This window comes from Lissotriton helveticus, chromosome 10 (assembly GCF_964261635.1).
Source record: "Lissotriton helveticus chromosome 10, aLisHel1.1, whole genome shotgun sequence".
Classification (NCBI taxonomy): Eukaryota; Metazoa; Chordata; class Amphibia; order Caudata; family Salamandridae; genus Lissotriton; species Lissotriton helveticus.
The window spans coordinates 848,075,429-848,094,078 of record NC_136071.1 but is presented as its reverse complement, the minus strand read 5'-3'; positions in this window follow the sequence as shown (position 1 = coordinate 848,094,078).

Genomic DNA, 18,650 nt, shown 5'->3' with positions numbered 1-18,650 from the left:
ATGTCTCCACCAACCAGCGGTCGGAACACAACCCCTTTCAGCAGGCTAAATAGTTCTGTTAAATGACAACAGAAGGGACAGGCAACAAGAACCATCAGTCAAAGAGGGGAGGGCTAGTTCTTCTCTACCGGGTTACATTGGGGCGCTACCGGAACTGATCGAATTGGTAGTCTACAGTGTTTCTGGATGTTTCAGACTGAAGCTGGGGTTAGCATGAGAGCACCACCATTTCGTAGCTCCGTCGTGGCCATTCCGCAACCAATCATGGCAGCCGCTCTTTATCGTTATTTTGGGCGGGGTGGGTGGCGGAGCCGAGCTGTTTTGCAGCCATCATTGTGTGGAGTTCAGTTCATCTCACTAGTTTTGTATTTGTCATGAGGGGTTGTTCCTAATGTTTCTATTTTAGCGAGGTCAAAAAGAGATCCCATTAGTGGCCTACTGATTTTGCTCGATTCCTTTTCTTTTTTTTTACACGATTTTTCGTTATCTGCAAAGACTAAACAGAGTATTGCGACTCTGTGTTTGTTTGTAAATAGAGAATGAACCAAAGAGAACCAATTCTAAAACAGTAAATGCTTGGATAACAATCAATCAAATGGAGAGAGAAGCAGGCACGACGTATTACAACGGGGGCAAAGGCCTGCGTTAACTACCTTTCACTATCTGCAAAGAGAGAGTACTCCTAATAGAAATGAGGGGGGGGGGCACCATTCAAAGCAGATCAGTGTGCATAAACACGAAAATGTTTTCACTTACCACGTACTTGACATTCGACAGCTTATGATATTTGCTATTAAAAAACCATTGAAATTCACTGAAAAAACCATAGGTTATAGACCATATATAGTTAGGAATTAGCATTTACAAAACCTTGGAAATTCACTGAAAAAACCATAGGTTATAGACCATATATAGTTAGGAATTAGCATTTAAAAAACCTTATTTTACTCACACAAAACCATTGAAATTCCATATATAGTTAGTTGCACTAACTATATATCGCGCACCCGCAATCCACTGCTGATGATGTCACATATTACATCATTCATGACATGGTCAGTGACATCACTGATGACATCACTGATGACATCTCAAATGACATCACTGATGACATCACTGATGACATCTCAAATGACATCACTGATGACATCACTGATGACATCTCATTTGACATTACTGATCACATCACTGATGACATCATTCATGTGATGATACGATGAACCTCTTCAGACTCTAATATAACCTTAGATACACTCAGTGTAAACAGACACTCACAGACTGTCACTCATCCATGGAGTTACTCACACACCTAGTCAGTCTTGCAAAGAATCAATCACACCTCCATTTCCTCAACTATATAGTTATACCCACCTTACTTATTGAAACATATACTAACACATATTTACTCTCTTATACAATCCCTGATACAAGTTCACAATGATCCATACAGCCACTCACACATTCACTGGCTCTTATGCACAGTTATTTATATATGTCAACTCTCACATGTACTGTGTTTTACATATGTACTTACTTTGACATGTAGCACTGAGATATCCATTCACTCACCAATACACTCATGCACACAGTCAACCGCCCATACAGCTGTTTCCACATGCACTTTTGAACCCATACATCTAGTGAATCAACTGCTCACACATCTATGCACAGAGTCATACACCTCCCAGACACCCACACACACACTCAGTCTCCCATACAAATACTTGGGCAACCAATCAATAACCCATATAGTTAGTCATATAGCTAATGATCAACACATGCAGCAGATTACAGAACAACAGACACAATGATGCACAAATTAAAACAGTTTAGTCACTAACCCATGCACTCAGTGAGACACATTTAATCACTCACTCATACAGTCAGTCATGCACCTACTAAATCCTTCATCCAGACACTTATACATCCACTCATTCTTCAATATGTAAGACATATTTTAACTTTACAGAAACATACAGTCACTGGATGTTGTCATCAGTGATGTCATCAGTGATGTCATTTGAGATGTCATCAGTGATGTCATCAGTGATGTCACTGACCATGTCATGAATGATGTAATATGTGACATCATCAGCAGTGGATTGCGGGTGCGCGATATATAGTTAGTGCAACTAACTATATATGGAATTTCAATGGTTTTGTGTGAGTAAAATAAGGTTTTTTAAATGCTAATTCCTAACTATATATGGTCTATAACCTATGGTTTTTTCAGTGAATTTTCAAGGTTTTGTAAATGCTAATTCCTAACTATATATGGTCTATAACCTATGGTTTTTTCAGTGAATATATATATATATATATATATACATATATATATATATATATATATATATATATATATATATATATATATATATATATATATATATATATATATATATATATTTCCAGTCTCTGTTTCACTGGTCTATCACCACCACCACAGATACACGGACCACCACGCAGCAGATAGTATTCAGTAGGTGGGTTTATTATCTTCCATAGGTCTTATCTCGGCATGACGCGTTTTGGGCAAAGAATGCCCTTGATCACATCTATATATATATATATATATATATTACCTACTGGCGGTCGCCAGTAGGTAGTTATAGTTAGGACCTAGTTTCCATAGGAAATCCTCAACATTCTATTTGGATTAACTTTGGCCGTGGTGGATGAATCTTTGCGAATTTCTCAAAGAAGATGGCTCGGTCCGCTGCGCTCCTTCCCTGAAAGTTTGGGGGGGATTGGTGAAGTGGGGGCTGAGATAAAAGGGGGGTCCCAAAATGTGTTTTCTCCATGTTATTTTCCATAGGACGTTTAGACACGGCTACAGGTCGAACGGCTGAATGGATTTATAAGAAATTTGGCAAAACTGTAGAGTCCGGCTCGCAGATTACGCTTTTTTTGGAATGGTGTAAATCTGTTCAGTAGTTGCTGAGAAAATTAAACTTAAAGTCAATTATATATCTATAAGCGCGCACGGGTGCGCTCACTCAAGCGGCTGCGCACGAGCGGAATTTTTTTTTTGCCGCGTGACGTCTGTTAACGTTCGATTCGAAGGAAATCAGGAAGTGTTGACCGCCATTTTGTCACTGCGAGTAAATATATTGTCATTTCAAAGCGTTGGAACATGGAAAGGGGAGAAGGTAGAGATTGTTTTGCTGCGTAGGTTCTCTCAGGGTGTGCAGTAAGGCCCTTAAACGCGAAAATATATATATATATATATTTTTTTTTAAGTTGCGGGGTGCACGCACCTTGACGCGCACACCTATTTACAAGAGTGTGAAAACGGAGATAAATCAGAAGTTTGAGTGCTTTGATATAAGATGGCTCTGAAAAGAGCCCTTGTGTTAATTGAGTTTTTTCTGCATTTATAAGTAAGTACCGATGCAGAGTCTGATGTTGCAGAGGAAGATTCTGTTTCCCTCATCCGTGAAATGAACACCATCTGTTCTATAGATGTCTTGCATGTGGTAACGCAAGTTGTTGTGGTAAATAGAACCCATGCTATAATCTCTGAGGAAAGCAGAAACAGATTTATTAACATGTCTCCTTGCTTTCTCAATTTGTGCACAATGTTGATTGGACCAATTCCATTTCTGTCTTTGGCATATATTGGAATATACCAAGGCAGTTCGAGGAAAAAGTGTCATCAATTGTCGAAAGGTGTCTTATAGAAGCATTTCCAGACCTACCCCAGTCAATGTGCCAAGATCGTTCCCACCACAGTGCACAATTATAAGGTCTGGTTCTGGGAGATGCATAAAAGTTTTCACCAATGGTATTAATTGGTGACATCTTAATCCTCTTTGCCCAATCCACGTTATCTGCACATTTGGTAAATCAAGGTTGGAAATTCGTCTGCTTGCTGCATATTTTCCACTCCAGTGAATATAGCTGTGTCCTAAAAGCCAAACCTTCATTTTCAAAGGCAGATGCACTCGTACTCCGATGGGTTCTGGAAGTGGAATGGCAGTTAGAAGCTGAAAGTCAGGATAAAAAAATGGATGAAGCTTGGTGTGGTTGAAAAACGAAAAATGATTGGTTGATTCTAATACGTGAAGATTGAAGACTACGTTGCATGTTAATGTTATGTAAAAGAAAAAGTAGTATTGGGTGTGAAAAAAATGACATGTAACAGAGCTGTGGATAGGCAGGTGTTTCTGGAGGGAAAACAGTGTTGTTAGTTTGCTGTAGAACGTTGAGATATGAACTTTTGACCTGTGCCTTCAGCCAGGTGCAGAATGAGGTGTTACCATGGAAACAGCCAGAGATGGCAGTGGGTGATGGGTGACTTTTATGTGACATTGAAAATATTGTGAGGGACAACCAACTGAAATGTAAATTTGAATACAAAATTTTGCGGGTGGAAATATGATTGGCTGAAGAGACATATATGAGTCTGTATTGACTGTATATCTGTTCCATTGAATTTTGGTTGCAGTGATAGCAGCATAATTGAGATTCCGTCAAACGAATATCTATTTTGTGACTGTCACTGTTGTACATCGTACAAAGCATTGGTAAAGGTAAGTCTGTAACTGTTTGTTTTGTCATGTACCGTAAAATATGGTTTACTCACAAACAATGATTGATTTTCCTCATAGTTTGAAACTACAGTCATTTTTGGCTGTCATAATGTGTTGTATTTCTAAAACTATTTTTAATTTAAATGTGATATATGAAGTATAAAATATGTTTAATATAAAGAGTAATTATTTGTGTGATTTTGAAGCCTTTATATATAATGAGAGAAGTTGTTTATGAAGTGAAAAAATTATATTAGCAGAGAGACAGATAATGCAGATAGAGAGAGAAATGGTAAATTACATGTGATACCGTTGTGAAAAAATGTTAATGGTTAATGAATTCGTAAACTTTCTGTCACACGACAAAATTAGAGTGCGGTTTCTGGACTCGGCCTGCATTGGTGGGTGTAGGGTGAGAGGGGTAGGTGGTTGAGTGAAATAAAATGAAAAGTTGGTATATTACATGTGATACCGTCTTCAAAAAGTGGTACTGCTTAATGAATTCTTAAACTTTCTGACAGACGACAAAATTACATTGTAGTTTGTGGCCGCGGCTTGTACTGGTGGGGTGAGAGGGGAAGGTGGTCGAGTAAAATAAAATGAAAAGTTCTGACCATGAGGTTGTACACAGATTTGTGCAGTAAATGTGTTCGTAAATTGAGGTACCAAACGGAGTATAAAAATATCTCTCTCACTCCTGCTGTTTGACTGCATCTTCATCTCTCTTCTGTTTTCTGTCTCCGTTGCCCTGTGTTATCTTATTGTGTGTGTGTCTGTCTGTGTCTGCCTTCAGTCCGGGTTGAGGAACTTTGCTGTGGAGGCACACACAGATAGTCGCATCAAAGTAATTGGAACGTTTTCAAAAAACTATTTATATAATTGAAATGCTTTTTTGAAGCGCTAGTGAATGTTTTCTTTCAGAATTACCGCTCGGTTGCTTCCATAGAGCAGAGGGTATGTTGTATTTCACTACTTAGTGCCTCTGCATCTGCACTCTGTTCTCTGGTGGCTGGCGGAGAAGTGTTTGTTATTGTGGAGATTAAAGCGTGATAAGGAGTGAAATACGACATAGCGTCTGGTCTGTAGAAGCGTGGGAGCAGTGATTAACACTGAGTGAAGCAGAACTGCGACGGTGCTTGAGAAGAGTAATAAATTATTTTTTTACAGAGGTACAACTGTCTGCATGGTGCGCGACCTACTAAGAAAGGGTTCACGGGCTGTTATAGACCTGTGGGTTCTAGTATGAGTAAATCAGGTCGACAAAAGAAAATATTAAGTTAGTACAGCTGAAGTTAAGTGGAACACATGAATACTGTTTCAGTATACAATCATTTTAGTTGAGATTATGGATTAAAAGAGAGAACGTGTATATTTGAAATGTTTATTCAGAAATGCACTGTTTTCAAGGCAAGTTTCCAATCTAATACGAGTAGAGACATTGCAAAAAACAAAGTAATCGGTATAGTCAGTAGTACATAGAATACAAACGGTATAGTTGATGAAAAATGAATATGGTTTTGCAAAATTAATTATACACTCTTATGAGGAAGTATATTATATTTTAATAAATGGAAGAAGGTCTCTGGCCTTTCAGTTTAGGAACGATATATGAAAATGCTAGTGGTTAGACATTATGTCTTTATCAATCAGCTCTCTGCATGCGAAGCACTATCACGTTTCTGTTATGCTATTGTGTAAGGGAAAAAAAACGCGCCAAAACCGACAAAATGGCGAGAGGTGCATGTATGAAAGCCCTGTAAAACTAACACAGTGAAATTTAGAAGATTTCACTGAGTCAGCTTTATAGCATTGCTGAATCAAATCCTTACGCCTGTTTGAAACAGGCATAAGGAGTGATGCACCATGCAATGTGTGGCTTGCTCCTGTGCATTGCAGTAGACATGTCGCACTTGCGACGTGATTCCTGCAATGCGCCGCTTTTGCGGCACAGATGTGTGACGCATCTGTGCTGTTTTTGCTCAATGGTGCTCCACATTGTAAATGCGGCACACCATGGGTGGCAGAGCAGTGGTGCACATTAACTGGTGCATCTCTGGGGATGCGCCAGTTAACATAAATCTGCCCCTTTACATTTAAGTATGAGCAGGGGACACAGAGTCGGTGAGGCTTATCCAAGGTTAAGAAGAGATGAGTCCTGTTCACTGAAAACTTGGACATAGGCCTCACCTCCTCAGCATCGCTGGACATGGCTAAATAATAGCTGCAAAATGTTACTCTTGTTAAACAATTTTACTATTATAGTCTCTGAGATTTGTCTCTTACTCTGCAACATCTTATTGTTCTTCTCTTTCTTTAAAGATAACGACAACATCAACCATGAGTGATAATGAGCAATCCGTTGATGTCGATCTTATCGTTGAACTTGTCATTGAAACGTCAGTGGAAGTAGATCCCTTAGATGATTTAAATCCTGAGGATGATGAAGAACATGATGAGGATGCCGATTTGTCAGAATTGTATGACATAGGGTGGGAAGCTGACCTGCTTGAGCCTATGGAACTATAAACATTTATTTTTCAAATTTACTGGAAATAAAAAGTAAAAATGTAAACCGTTTCATTTAAAATTTTTGACAATGATGAGAGTAAAAAAAGGTTAACCTGATGTTTTAAAGTTATTCACAGGCTTCTTTAGAGGAAGTATTCTATATGATTGTAGCGTGGGTGTTTGACTTTTTTATAGGTAATAGAATGCATTTTGTATGCTGTAGCAGGAGGAGTACTACATACTTGAATATTCTTCAGTGCTTATTTTCATTTCGTAAGTGGTATTGAGACCGACACAGAACTTCAATAGATCGGAGGGGCTGTTCCTGTGCATCTGGAGGACTGCCAAGCCGTTGCAGCAGTGGGAGTGAGGCCTCTCACGACACAGAACTTCAATGGATCGGAGGGGCTATTCCTGTGCATCTGGAGGACTGCCAAGCCGTTGCAGCAGTGGGAGTGAGGCCTCTCCTTTTGATGTTCACAATTGTAGATAACAGGGTAGAGATGTCTGTGGAATTTATAGATGGTTAGTCACACTAGAGTGTGGGCGGCGCCCCTAGCACTTCATTACGGCACACAGGGGAGCCGCGTTGCACAGTTTGAGAATCAGAGACTTAGGAGATAAACCTTCATAATAGGAAGGCTTCTAAGTGATAAAAATCGCCGGTGCTCGGCGTTAAAAATATCACTGCTATCGGTGGAATTTTCCACGGTGTTAGTGCTTCTACAGCAATGGGAACACATATCTGATAGAAAATCCTGTAACAATCTCAGTATTTCACATTATCGGGTGAAAAGAAAGTCTTCCGAAAGATGTTGAACGTTGTTCTCTTTTGAGAGTACAAAAGATAGTGAGGGAAGTGGGTGGAGTCCTCCGTGTAAATTGCAGAATAGAAACTACTAAGAACCAATTGGAAGTGTTGTTTTCGAGTCACATGACTTCACATGCGCGTCTTGGGACGTGTAGGCGGTGACAGTATCTGGTCACGTACGCCATTTGGAAGTAGCGGTCTAATTCAGCTAAGTTTCAAAACGTGTAAAGGAGTAAATTGAGTGATGTAATATGTGACGTCATCAGCAGTGCATTACACGCGCAAGTTATAGTGAGTCCAACTAACTATAACGTGGATTTCATTGGTTTTATATCAGTAAAATTTCCAGCTAACTACAACTGGTGTCAAACCTATGTTTTTCTGAAGCTTTGGTCTTGTTGAAAGTTTATTCTGTTTGGGTGTGTATTAGTAACCAGCCTTTAAATTTAATTTTACTGTGGAGATATGGCCATGAGGCATACCTAGATAGCAGCCGTATGGGCTGCAATGCCGATCCACGGCAAGATTGTGACAGGCAGACCAGTTGGTCTGTAGTCGTCATGCACCATAGTGGTGCTTGTAATCAAAGGGCAGTATGATTTCTGCCAAAACCGATACACGGTGATTATCTGATTAATACGCAAAGTGACGCTTTAAGTGTTCACGATGTACGTGATTCACTGGTAAGCCTCAAGGTCATACACATTGTATAAAATTAATAATGAATAACAACTTTTATTCAGGCGAAAAGGTTGAAGGTTAAATGTAACTAAACACCCATTGTTTGCAAATGATGGCATTAGACACTTTAAGATGGCGCGTATGACTAAACTTGCAGTTTGTCCTATGTTGATGTCTATGCCTGCTAAACCGGAAATGTAAAGTTATAACATGCTGCCAATGCGCGCGTTCTTTGTGAAACACTGACGAAGGGAGCGTTCTCCCGAAACGCGTCTGTTTAATAAATACTGTTGCTGAGACTCTTTGACCCCGTGAGTGCCTTACTTTGTTTCCAATCCCGGCTGGGACAATTTGGAGTAAGTGGAGCAGTTATATATATATATATATATATATATATATATATATATATATATATATATATATATATATATATATATATATATATATATATATATATATATAACTTTATAATTCCACTCAGGTGATGTACTTGAGCATGATATGGATGAAAGTTAAACCATTCTCAATGAAAATCTGAGGCATTTCATTAATTCTGCAGTAAAATGTACTGCTAATGTCTACATGTCTACATGCTTGATGATTTTCAGCAAGTACAGCAAGGACCTTACAATAGGTATCGACAGAGCCTGGTCATCCCGCCAGGATTAACTGATAGATCTATGGATCCAGTCCCCAAAAACATTTCAATTGCTGAATAAACCAAAGAAAGATCTTTGACTACTGACCACTCTGAATTATCAAATTGGATTCAACAGGTCATTTGTTTCTTTGTCAGGCATTAGATGGCATTTGCCCTTTTACATGAATGCTAATAAATCAGAAGCTCTTATATTAAGTAGCAGTATTGAGAAACTGGTTCAGCTCGCTTGGCCGACTTCCATGGGAGATGCTCCTTCGCGGGCAGCTAAGATTAAATCACTGGGAATAGTATTGGACTCTCACCTTTCTTTCCAGGCTCATATTAATTCAGTTTCATTAAACTGTTTCTTTTCTCTAAAACTATTGAAAAGGTTCTTCCTTTTTACATCACTCTCAAGTTGCCTTCGCTTGTATCCTTGCAAGAGCTGACTACTGAAATATTCGTTACTTGGGTTTACCCAGCTTTTGGCTTAGAAAGTCCTATATTTTTCTGTCCAATAAGTCTGCAAATTAAACAAATGAATCAGTAAGTCAAGCTAGGAGGCAACTACACATGTTTCCATGAAGCAATGTCTACTCTTCAAGACACTCTATCTTATGCATAGAGTGTACTATAACTCTGAAAAATCTCCGCTTCCATCTCATTTGTCGCAGAATGCTTTCTAGATACCTCTGCTTTAACTCTCAAATGTTATTCACCATCCTATGAATTAAATGCTATAGAGCTGGAGGTCACACTTTGTCAATTCTTAGCCACACATCTGGAATAATCTTCCCTCCTATATTAAAAATATTTCTTCTTATTTAAACTTAAGCTATGTTTTTAAAACTCCTTTTTCCTATTGAGCAGTTGCAATCTTGCCTGTTATTCCTAGTGCCGAGATACATCGAGATACATTGTTGGCAGTGTGTGCTCTTGATAAATAAGTACCAAAATATTAATAATAATGACAATAATACCAATTCTGAAACTTCTTTTGATTGGCACAAAGGGCTGTTAATAAAATTAGAACCCAACCAGGAGACCTTGCTTCCTCCAAAGAATGCCCTGCAGACATTGGTTTCATTTTTAGAGACAACTTGATGAAGGAGATCATTAGCACGTTTAATTCCATTGATATAAGTTTTTGGATAGCATGCTTTACCAGGAAAAAGAGAAAAGGGGCATTCTGCTGGTTGATTCCAATCTGAAAGCTGCTCCTAATTTACATTTGGAAGGGGGTGTTCATAATTTGTATTTGAAGGAGTCAATATGGGTACCAATTTCAACAGATCAGCCTTCTTTCCTCACAGTCGTATAACATTCAGGAATCAATTTGCTCAAGGACAAACAAGAGTTGCTGTTAACAACAATGAGTGTTCAAACAGTTCTATGGGGTCAAGAAGGTCACATTGCTTGTATTCCTAAAAGACTGGCAACTTAGCCTTGACATCTACAGTCTTGGGGTTTCAAAAGAAATGTGTCAAATAACAAATTCAAACTTTCTATCAATACTCTTTTCATTATTCTCACACAAATATGCCCTTAATCAAGCAAGTGGTTGAATAAATTTTTGCAAAGGGAGCAGCAGAACTCACTACATTGTATCCACAGGATATTCTCAGCATTCTAGTTTTAGTCAAAAAGAAAAATAAGAATCTACACCCAGTAATAAACCTCTGTCACTTCAATCAGTTTCTCCTACACTGACATTTCAAAAAGTGATGATCCTGCATCTCAGACATTATTTTCAACCTTTGGACTGATGGTCCTTAAGGACCTCATAGACACTCAAAGAAGTTCCTCCAATTTCAGTGAGAATGAAAGCCTATCCGTTTACAGCCCTTCCCTTCTGCTTATTGTCAGGCTTTTGGTGGTGCTTTACCAAGCTTCTCAGAGCAGTAAGCACTAAATTTTTTCTGTGTGTTCAAGCACTCTATCAAAGTGTGCCTTTTTCAGCTGGCTCCCTTGTGTACTTCTCCCCCTATGTGTTTCTCCTGCCCCTTCTTCTTCCCTCTTCCATGTTGCTTGCCATCACCCACCATCTGCCCCTCGTCTTTGTTGCTTGACCCCAGGCGCCATCTTTTTATCACGCATCCATGTTGCTTACCCACTAGTCCTCACTCCCCTTCTCATCCGTGCTGTTTGCCTCACTCACCCTCCTTTGTCCATTTTGCTTGCCCCCACCCACCCTCACTCCTCAATGTTGCTTGTCCCCACCCAGCCTCCCTACCTGCCTCATCCCTGTTGCTTGGCCACACCAACCCTCGCACCCTCATCATGTTCCTTGCCCCAATCTCTCCCTCTCATGTCCATTTTGTTGCCCCCGCCCACCCTCCATCCATTGTCTGTGTCATTATTTGTCCCCACTCGCATACCCGCCTTCTGTTGTGTGTGTCATTGCTTGCCCGGCCTACCTGCCATGACCATAAAAAGCATTGATGCAGACACCGCTGGCCGCATCATAACGCTTTTTCACCACATCCTCCAGTATCCAGGTTGACCCTTACCAACCCTTCATATTGCCTCTCCCCTCCCTGACTGTTGTGTCCCTCACAAAAGCAGAAAAATAGCTACGATATGATGGCTGTGTCATAGTCTTTTTTCAAAATCTTTAACCCATGCTGCACGGCAGCCGTGCTTCTGTAAAACATGGCTAAAAACATTAATGAAGTCAACTGCTTTCACCTTGTAGGTGAGGCCAATTGGCTTTATCACTGCTTGTTTATGTGGTCATTGCATGGTCATTTATTGACTTGCCCCAGCATCACACACTGTGTGTCCTCTATTTTTTTTTTTATACACTACCTTCCTTGGAGATATTATCTCCATTGTTAGGTCCTTGTCCACTTGTCCAATTTATATACCAGTGACATGCAGATCTTCCTCCTCTTCCCTACTTTCATGCCTATCCTACAGACTAAGGAGCCTATTACGATGGCAGGCGGACACCGTAACGGAACAAGGGACCGCCCGCCGAAGTTGGGGCGGTCTCACCAGGCCAATTAGGATGCGTCCGCCACACTGGCAGGCGCATTCTCGGCACTGTAAGCAGCACCTGATGCAATGTTAAGGCCCATGTTGTGTACTGCCATGCACAACGTGACAGGCACTGAGTGGTGCCTGCCACCTTGTGCATGGCAATGATGGGGGTACCATGGGTAACCCCAGGTAGCAGTCACCCACCCCCTCACGCCCCTGCGGGCAAGTAAGGGGCCCCCATTGTGATTTCCCGCATGCCTTTCCATGGAAAGGCAGGCATTCTAATATGGATGGTGGTGCATGCAAACTGGGTCATTTGGCGGGCAGGTTGATCAGCCAGTGATCCTAATAGGCTCCTAAATTTGCTGACTCTATCAAGGCTGAAATTATGTATTTAACATCTTTGTTGTTGCTAGGACCCCTTCTTCCTCTGCTGCCTACCCCTCAGATATCTTCTCACCATCCCGATCTGCTAAAAACGTATTTTGTTTAACCCCACCATGAGACTAGAATCTTTCATTGCCTTCACCACCACATCAGTTAAGTTCCACTTTCTCAAAAATATCTGCCAGCACTTCCTCGTTCTCGCAAGCAAGTCCTTGATCAACACTGTGGCTATGAGTGTGCTTGACTGTGGTACCAGAATATGTATGAGACTCCCCCAGCAGGCTTTTTTCTACTGACAAATGAATCACACGTAATGCATAATATACATTTTTCTCTGAGAATTGCCTACCTTTTCCCATCAACTCCACTCTATGTTAACTCACCACTAGTAACACAGCTCATTTATACTGTTTGGATTCTGTGAACGGCGAGATAACCAGCGATAGCCCTCAGTCCCACACACGGAACGGACGGCAGTGTGGGGGAGTGTGCGGAGCGGCGGAGATGAGGAGCTGAAGTGAGCGATACAAAAGATAAAAGCATTTAAAGCCCATTTTCGAAGGCAGCGAAGGCAGTGAAAGCGAGCCCAAGATGGCGGAGCAATAAAAAAGGGACAAGAAGCCACAGCACTGAGAAGACCGCGGGCGCTCCCGGTGGAAAACACAAGTGGTAGACACAGCAAAAAGGGAGGTGAGGTGCAGGCACCCAGGGCAGCACCGGAGAGCAAGGAGGCGGCGAGCGCACACAAGAGGCACAAGAGGAGCGCAAAGGCAGAACGGTGGCGGCCATCTTGCCCCCATCCAGAATCGCAACAAGAAGGCACAACACGGAGGTGAGGTAACAGCCCAGCGGGTGCCCCCACCACCGGCTCCCGCACCAAGAAGGAAGCAGGCGCGCGGTGGCATAAGAGCGGTGCAAGCGACCTTCCAGAGGGGGGAATGCAGCGGTGGTAAGGAGCGGCAGTAAGGCGGGGCAAAGCAGCAGGGGGACCAGCGCTCAGTAGAAAAGCAGCACCAGTGCGAGCGACACCCCCCCCCCGGGAGGCACAAGCGAAGCAACACAGAAGGCACCCTAGCGGGGTCCTCAGAGAACCGGAGACCGACGGCGGCGGCCATCTTGGGAGGGGCGACATAGCGCTGAGAGCAAGCCAAGGAAAGAGGGAAGCTGTCGCTCCCCCCCACAAGGGCCTCGCGGGTGCACGAGAGGGGCGGCCGGCGATCAAAAGCGTGGCTGTCCCGAGGAAGGCAGACGACACCCTCGGAGAACCGGAGACCAACGGCGGCGGCCATCTTGAGAGGGGCGACAGCCATAGCGCTACGAGCAAGCCAAGGAAAAGAGAGGATAGAAGCGCAGCATCAGTGTCACCTCCCCACAAAGGTCTTGCGAGAGCCAAGGTGCACCAGGGCGTAACAGAAGGGCGGCCGGCGATCAAAGCGTGGCTGTCCCGGGGAGGTGAGGAAGGCGGCAGCCATCTTGAAAGGGGCGCACACATCAACACGGAGATCAGTGAAGCTGACATGCAAGTAAGCCAACGCTAGCATCACTGCAAGGCGGCGCGACCCCCCTGACACTCAGGAGGCCCGCTGTAAGGACAAGCGCCGAACATCAGGCACCAAATAAGGGAGAACGTAAGACCACATAGAAAAAAAAAAAAAAAAAACGAGCATAGTGGCGGCCATCTTTGAAGGGAGGAACATTACAACAGCACAACAGGCAAACTCCACAGCGTGAAAAAGGAAGGCACAACAAGGCAGCGAAAACAACTGATGGAGACAGCGGGAACAAGGGCACAACAACCCTCGGCGCTTCTCAGTCACGGGGCGGCAACCAGCCAAAAAGCGACCCAACACCTGACCGCGTCAACGCAGCTCCCGGGCCAGTGCAAAACACACCTAGCCGCCTGCCTAGGGTAGGTACAGGTTAGGCACAACCAAATGAGCGGCGACAGATAGGTGGGAACGCTAGACCAAACCTGAGACCAGCACCTGACCCAGAGTGGTAGCCCTGGCGTCCGGGAAAACCAGGACAAGGTCTATAAGGTGGCCAAGCAGGTTCACCTTCGGCAGCTCGGCAAAAGCAGACACGGTCACGACTGCCAAAACCACCCCACCAAAGGAAGCACAATATAACCTGCAGAAGAAAGAGAGACTGTCCATACACCAAGGAAGAAGAGGCCTAGAGACAATGAACGGCGACAACAAAAAAATCAGGAAGGACCTGGAATCACCGATCAAAATGAAAAACCTGCGATGGACCAGCTCGTAAAAAAAATAACTGAGGCAAACGACCTAGCAAAAGCCACAAAGATCTCAATGGACAATGTCCAGCTAGAGCTCACAGCCATACGAGCAGACCAGAACAAGACGGCAAGCAGAGTAGCGGAGACGGAAAGAAGGATCAGCGACATAGAAGATAAATCAGGAATCATGGATAAAGACATTTGCTACATCTCCAAAGTCTCCAGTGAGTTGCAGAAAAGGCTCGCAGAACAAGAAGACAAAAACCGAAGGGGGAACATCAGAATTCTAGGCATACCAGAAGAAGAGGAAGAAGGTTTGGGATCATGCGCAGCACTACTCGAAACACTGATACCCAAGCTGACAGGCATAAAATTCGAAAGAGCCTTGGAGATCGACAAGGCCTACAGGATCCCTGCCACAAAACAACCGCACATGAAGGGGCCTAGAACGATCATCTGCAAACCCCTAAGGTCGAGCCATACTGATGCGATCTTCGCCTTTGCCCGCAGAGGACAAACCCCCATCTGGAAAGGCAAGAAGATAATCTTTACCCAAGACCTTTCAAGGGGCACAGTGGAAGCACGGAAAGGGTTCCTGGCGCTGAGAGACACTATGAAGAGAGCAAAGATAACGTTCAGCTTTGTTGGCCCAGCAAGAATGAGGATAACAGACGGGCAGGACACACGTATGTTCGATGACCCAGCGGAACTACGCAGATACCTCAGGAAGCCAGAGCTGGAGGAGATGGAACAAACAACGCCCGGGACAGCAAAAAGAAGAGCATCATCAGATAGCTCAGGGACGGAAGAGAAGGGGGCAGCAGGCGGCAAATAACACTCCACATGGGAAGCGAACAACAACTACCTCAAGGAAAAGGACAAAAAGAACCGGAGAAAAGAACTACCTCAACAATGTGATTTTGGACATGTGTAGATACACTGAACTCTCCTACCCTGTCAAACCCAGCGGAACATGGACAACCACACAGAGAGAACAACAGGGCTTTTGGACACCTGACAACCATATCCTTTGCCTAAAAGCGAAGCACGGGGGCAAGGAGGGGGCGGGGATGTTTCTGACTTTTTAAGGAACCGGGGAAGCGGAGGGCGGGAACCGTTGCTGTCGCACGTTTACAGTACGTTGACTGGGGGGAGGGGGGAGGGAGGGCGGAGGGGGGGAGAGGGCTGGGGGGGAGGCCCTGCTGCATGGACAATCGATGCCTGGCGGTAGTACACTTCTTTCTTTTTCTTCTCTCTCCTCTTTTCTATACCCGCACACATCACCCCATCCCATCCAACACCCCAGGGGGAGGCTTATGTGTGGTGGCTGCCAGCTAGCAAGCATAGAGGAAAGAGGCGATACATAACGGATGCACGTAGGCATAGCGACACAAATATCACACCATGATGCCACCCGACAATAGTAGCCAGGCACAGATAGCCTCAGACATAAAGATTGTGTCACTGAACGTCAAAGGGCTCAATCACCCTGTCAAACGACGGAAAACACTAGACTACCTAAACAAACTGAAGGCGGATATATACGTCCTTCAAGAAACTAGAGTGTCCTTAGAGGACGCGAACAGGATGAAAGCCAGCTGGATAAGCGAAGTACTATGCTCACCGGCAGTCAACAAAAAGGGAGGGGTCATCACCCTAATCAGTAAGAAAGGGAAGTTCCAGGTTAATGACAACACAGCAGATACCATGGGTAGGAGGCTGATCACATCAATCAATAGAGGCGACGAGAGAGTACACATAGCCAATATTTACGGGCCAAACATGGGGGACAAAAACTTCTGGGAGGATCTAGAAACTGAACTTAGCAAGGTCCCACTTGGCGAACTATTATTCGTGGCAGGGGACATGAACCAGGCGATGGACAACGCCACAGACAGACACCCACACAGACCGAGCCATACCTCGCAAGAACAGCACATACTTAAAAACCTGTGCACCAAACTCTCACTAGCGGACCCATGGCGGCTACAGAACCCGAGTGCCAGAGAGTACACTTTCTACTCGCACCCCCACAACTCATACAGCAGGATAGACTACATACTCATGTCCAACACACACACACACCTGACTGATACGACGGAAATAGGACCCATCACAATTTCAGACCACGCACACATATCCCTCTCCCTGAGTGGCAAGCATAACGAAACACCGAGCAGGAGATGGCGCCTTAACAGTGACATACTCGAAAACCCTGCCAATATCACGGAAATAGAGGAAGCGATCAAAGAATATCTCCAATTTAATGACACAGCTGACACAGGGCCAGCGACACTATGGGATGCGCTTAAAGCAACAATAAGAGGGAAACTCATAAACATCAAAGCACGCATGAACAGGGGCAGAAACAAGAAAATTAAGGAACTGGAGGAGCAGATCAAGGGGTTAGAAAGGAACCACACGGCCAACCTAACAGATAGGAATACACTCACAACGCTAACAAAGAAAAAATATGAGCTAAACAGAATCCTAAGCGAGAGAGCAACCACGTGGATCAACAAATACAAATCCATAAACTTATGCTCGGCCAATAAAGCAGGGAAGGCCTTAGCAGGCTACCTGAAAGCCAAGCAAAGGCAGCACTGCATAGCCACAATAACAGACGCAGACAACAAAACACACACAGCTAATAAACATATCCTCGAAACATTCAGGAAGTTCTACAAAGAACTATACACCGCGGACACATCGCTAGATGCGGACGGCGGAGCAAGCTTGCTGAGGAGCCTGGATCTACCCAGTATAAGCGACGAACAAAGAGAGGCCCTAGACCAAGACATAACTAAAGCGGAAGTTGGGATGGCCATAGACTCACTAAAACCTAACAAGGCACCAGGACCGGATGGCTTCACGGCCACCTTCTATAAACAATTCCAACCACTACTCAAGGACACACTTGTCAGAGTATTCCAAGCATGTGCAGAAAAAGGCAATATGACAGACTCAATGGCGGAAGCAAACATTATTGTCATCCCCAAAGAAGGGAAAGACCCCCAATTCCCTCACAACTACAGGCCAATCTCTCTAATTAACGTGGACTGCAAAATCTATGCAAAAGTCATGGCTGCCAGACTAAATGCACTCCTCCCCGCCCTCATACACAAATCTCAGGTAGGCTACCTAGAAAACAGACTCTCGCAAGACAACACCAGACTGCTATGCCACCTAATCAACCGCACGGCCAACAGCGCGGAAAAGGCGGTCATGATCGCATTGGATGCGGAAAAGGCTTTCGACAGGGTCTCATGGCCCTTCCTCAACCAATGCATGCTCAAGTTTGGACTAGGCGAGAAGTACAGGGGCATGGTCATGTCCCTGTACAAAAACCCCCGGGCGCGAGTGGTGGTTAACGCAGCCACATCAGACACACTCATACTAGAGAGAGGGACAAGGCAAGGCTGCCCTCTCTCACCGGGTCTATTCCTGCTTGCACTGGAACCACTCCTCCACATGATCAGGTCAAACGCCCGGATCACGGGGGTGCGGATAGAGGGGCAAGCTTTCAAGCTAGCAGCATACGCAGACAACATTCTGATCACCACAAACAACCCAGAAGAGTCAATTAATGCACTTGTGCAAACAATAGAGGAGTATGCACACGTCTCAGGCTACAAGCTCAACAGGGAGAAATCCGAATGCAAACCCATGAACTGCCACACCACCAAGGCTGTCCTGGGAACATCCGGCCTAGCATGGCAAACGAAACCCCTAAAATACCTGGGCCTCCTCTTTGGTAGGGACTTAAGAGCGACACTGGACCATAACGAGGAAGCGATGCTAAAAAAAATTAAGTCCAAGCTAGACACATGGGGCCCCAAATTCATAAGCTGGTGGGGAAGGATCGAAACA